This window comes from Pollicipes pollicipes, unplaced genomic scaffold, assembly GCF_011947565.3.
Source record: "Pollicipes pollicipes isolate AB1234 unplaced genomic scaffold, Ppol_2.1 Scaffold_5724;HRSCAF=6776_pilon_pilon_pilon, whole genome shotgun sequence".
Taxonomy (NCBI): domain Eukaryota; kingdom Metazoa; phylum Arthropoda; class Thecostraca; order Pollicipedomorpha; family Pollicipedidae; genus Pollicipes; species Pollicipes pollicipes.
Genome location: NW_023596746.1, coordinates 52,531,780 through 52,536,280, shown reverse-complemented (window position 1 = coordinate 52,536,280; position 4,501 = coordinate 52,531,780). Strand labels below are relative to the sequence as shown.

The 4,501-nt window shown below is 43.3% G+C and overlaps 1 pseudogene; it reads right to left on the bottom strand.

Moving 5' to 3' along the window:
- LOC119103185 (COUP transcription factor 2-like) overlaps positions 1-3,005 on the bottom strand; it is a 5,985-nt pseudogene extending 2,980 nt beyond the window's left edge.
- Positions 3,006-4,501: the final 1,496 nt, after the last annotated feature.

The following is a 4,501-nucleotide window of genomic DNA, read 5'->3' as shown; positions in this document are numbered from 1 at the left end:
AGTAGACAAATTCTCAGTTGATCGGCTTCGGTTACTGAACTTGCATGTGGCTTGCATGGACAGGCTCAGCGCCAACTAATTTTCCAGGAATGTGGTGTATGCCGTTGGTGCGAATCCCGCACCAGTAATTATGCCAAGGCTTTACCCTCAAATGATGAGCAATTTCTTGGCAGCATTCGCACAAGTCCGTGTGAGATGCACTAAAAACTGGCATGCAATGCATCTTCACTATTCCATTTTGTCAAAGTAACAGAGGGAAGGCATGGGCCAGCGCGCTGGGTCATTGACGTGACACCTGTGTGCTAAGAAGTCATATTTGAAGGAGCTTGGCTGATGTAGTCTCAGCATAATGTTGTTGGCACGCCGTCCATTTTGAAAATAAAACATCCAAAGGGCAAACTTTATGAAACATGGGAGACATGGAAACGGTGCACTGGTCCAAAGCCTACGATATCTCACAACAAGTCAAAATTTGTCTCTTGTCTCGAAAAGATTTGACATCAACGCCATAGAAAGAGCAAAGTTGCATTAAGTACAGACTACAAAATCATGCGGGTGTAAGAGTCCGTGTTTGTGTGGGACAGATCACACTCATTTTGGTGCACACCATATATTTGTGGTTGACACTGAAATCGATTGCACACCGTAGCGGTTTGATTTAACCACAGACCGTTCGGGTCGAATTAAGTGCTGGTCTTTCCGTAATAGAGCCGCTAGTCAAACGTGAAGGTGTCGAAAAGTTAATCTGAATGGACGGAGCTGAGGCTTGGGTCACGCGACATTGGCTGATAGAAGCCACACAGCCGTGCAGCCCAAACCATGTGAGCCAACGCGCCCCAAAATACACAAAATTATAATTTGGTGTGGTCTGTACGCAAAAGGCAGATAAGTAGCATGAATCGTATAATATTCTGGGCCAAAAATGTCCGTCTGCTATGTGGTGAAAATTTTTGTTCAGATATGCTACATGAACAAAAGCAAGGCATGAATCGGCAGTCTTTGAATACTAAAATCATGTTCATATGCAAGGAAAAACACATATAATTTTTCCGCACAGATGATGTTAGGTATCACGATGGAATTTGGCTGGGATATGTACTGTCAAATATCGTAACATTTCTGACGTACCTATTTTCTGTCTGCGAACCGTTCTTACGGCAAGTTTGATTTCTTACAATCGAAGATATGAATATCTTAGACTGATTTCAGAAATGTTTCAAGCGTGGTTTCAAAAAAATGTTTAGCCTTAAAAAGACGCTGTTACATATAGGCTTGTATATAGATATATATATATATATATATATATAAAGACGCTGTTACATATAGGCTATATATATATATATATATATATATATACATCTCATCACTGCAATTCGGTATTCAAAACCAATGGCGCACGGTAATACTCGCTGCGATAACAAATATTGCAGCACATACAACGTTTCCCGGCCGGTGTGAGCGTCGGTATTGGACCATGAAGATGCTGACGCTGGAAAATTCCCCTGGAGTGCACATTGCTGCAGCGCGCTCAACGTACGTACAAATGGCATGGCGAAATTTACACGCGAAAGGCGATAGAAGGTGACCTTGGAATGTGAATGCATATCCGTTGTTGTGGTGACGATGGATAATGTCAAGCGTGATCATGCAAGCGATGCATTTGTAGTCATGCTTGAATGGAGCCGTCTTTGAACCTTCAGCCTTTTCATCTGGTTGAAAAGCAAATGCTTAATGGGCTGCGAACTAGATCTGAGCCCCGCCGATTTTATGCGCAAATCTAGTTTTCTTGAATTTTTTTCCTGTGATTTGAGACGGTCCAGCGGAACGCCAGTAGACCAATGCTGCGAAGAACGAATAAGGTACGTTTCATAAGCTGCATTAAGGCCTCGGCGCTGGGTATTGCTGCGAACTGTTAACGCTCCTTAACCCTGTTCCACGCGAGATGGTAGATTCTTAGAACTCCGATGTTTTTTGGCTGTAGCGGCTAAACCGTTCGCAGGAACGTCACAAATTTTGTGGATTTTCATCGGATCCATATACATATGCAGCATTAAAAATCTCCAAAACGCCGCCTAGAGGACATTCCAGGCCTTCGTTTCTTCGGTAAACAATCGTCTGTGCGCGGGGGTGTGAAACGCAATTATTTGTACTACACTTCCCTTGCATTCGAATCAGATAGAGATATCAAACTTATTCGCATAGTCATGCACGTCATAAACACTAGGTAGGTACACAAATCTGCTGGCAGAATACTCAAGTGCTGAGAAATGAGGGAGTAAACATGGAGTATTACCTGCAGACTTTTGGTTTGCACGGGCTGGCAGCAGCTGTTCAAATCGTTTCCATAATGGGCGCATTTCGTGATAGTACCAAAATCGAAAGATTCATTATAAGCGGCCTCAGGGTCTAATTGTTCGGAACCCGTCTGCGTCGCGTGGGGTGCAGTGAAATCAAGGGCGTGGGCTATACTTCCGACTCATCTTAGGGTAAAACAAGGGTGGGCAACTCAGACATTCAGCTGTATGCATACTTTAAGCCGAGTATACATTATGAATATTGGTGGGAGCGGACAGGTGCAGGCGGCAGGTGCTGGAGATGGGAGGGCCAACTGACAGGTTGTCGAAGGAAGGTGAAGCTTACGGTGCCTTCTCAATATTCATCTGGTTCCGCTCTTGTTCAGTATATTCAGCACTACATGTTACTTTGCGAAGTGCGTATCTCGGTTTCATATCACTGAACCTAAACCAAACTGGCCCAGATTTGTGTTTAAAGGTTAGCTCAGTTTTGCCCACACTGGAACCACCTAAATTTCCATTTGGGTTTTCAGCCTTGTATGTATGAAAGACCCGTAAGCGCAAAGCTGACCTGCGTTTACTTCATGAAAATTGCAAACAATGCCTACAAGAAATGAGCCTTTTCCCCTTTTGTGGAAATTACCGAAATTTGGTGTATGAGAAGCAAATATTTCGTTGAGACAAGCCTTACTTGCCTTACTTGTCAACCATATTCCGGGCAAATGCGCAGACCACCAACCTCTCAAGATCTGTTGCATTACTGGGGCAATTACGAGAATGCAACTGGTAAGAGAGTAGAATAACCTGATTCCTCGGAAAAAAACAGAAGAATAGGGATATAGATGGGCTGATATTTCGGCAACATGCCTTTACCAAAATAATAGCAGAAATTGATTCAAAATTGCCTGCCGGTGATCCTTCTCAAGTTTTCAGCCTTTTTTGACAGAACGCCACAGTTTTTTTTTTTTTGCAGGAAGCCAACATTCAGGGGACTAAACAAAGAGCGATTGCCAGCCATTACCGCGATGCAGTGCATACCTAAGAATAAGAATACGCGAGAATACGTGTACATGCAAACAAATTCAAGCAAATGGGCATCACGCATCATGCTTCTTTCAAACATGCAAGCAACTTGAAGTAAACAGGCATCACACATCACACATAAATTACACATGCAGGTGACTTCAATTAAACAGGCATCACACATCACGCGTCAGGTGATGTGTGTCTTACATGTAAGACACAATCACTTACACATGTAAGCGATTTTACGCTAGCACACATCACACATAAAGACACATATCACGCTCGCATAATCGACCATGATGAACCCTGCACGTTAAGATTTGGACGCTGACTTTTTATAAGAACAGATTCGCCTATTTTCCTGTCCGGGTAGTCCTGTGCTCTGTGGATGACTTTGAGCTCTTGAAGTGGCATATGGTCCATACCTCCCTCGATTTCAGTCTGAGCGTGTTTTGCGAAAAAAGGTCATCGAAAGTGGTATTCCCCGTTTTGTTTTTAACGCCTTACAGGTGTTCATTATATCTGAAACAAATAGTGTACATGGACCCCTGAAATAGACTGTGTCCCTCCCATGTTTTCACACAGTTTACACTTAATTTCGTAAAGGCGCACGAAAAAAACGTGGTTCGCGAAATCAAGCGCACACCGTGTGAAAAACATGGGAGGGACATAATCTATACCGGGGAGTGCACGCGCCCTATTCGTTTGAGATATAATGAACACTTGCGAGATGCTAAAAACAAAACGGGGAATACCCCTTTCGGTGACCGTTTTTGGCAAAACACGCTCAGGCTCAAATCAAGAGAGGCATGGACCCTCTGCCCCTTTTAGAGCTCAAAGTACTCTACAAATCACAGGACTACCCAGGCACAAAAATAAGTGATTTTTTTCTTACATGAAGTCGGCGACTAAATCTTAACATACAGGGCTCATCATAGCCGATTATCCGAACGTGATATGTGACTTTATGTGTGATGCGTGCTGGCTTAAAATCGCTTACATGGGTAAGTAATGCCTGACGCGTGATGTGCGTTACCTGTTCAATTGTAATCGCTTGCATATATAATTGATGTGTGATGTGTGATGCCTGCTAACTTCAACTCGCTTGCATGTTTGAATGAAGCGTGATGGTGATGCCAATTTGGTTAAATTCGTTTGCATGTACACGTATTTCCGCGTAT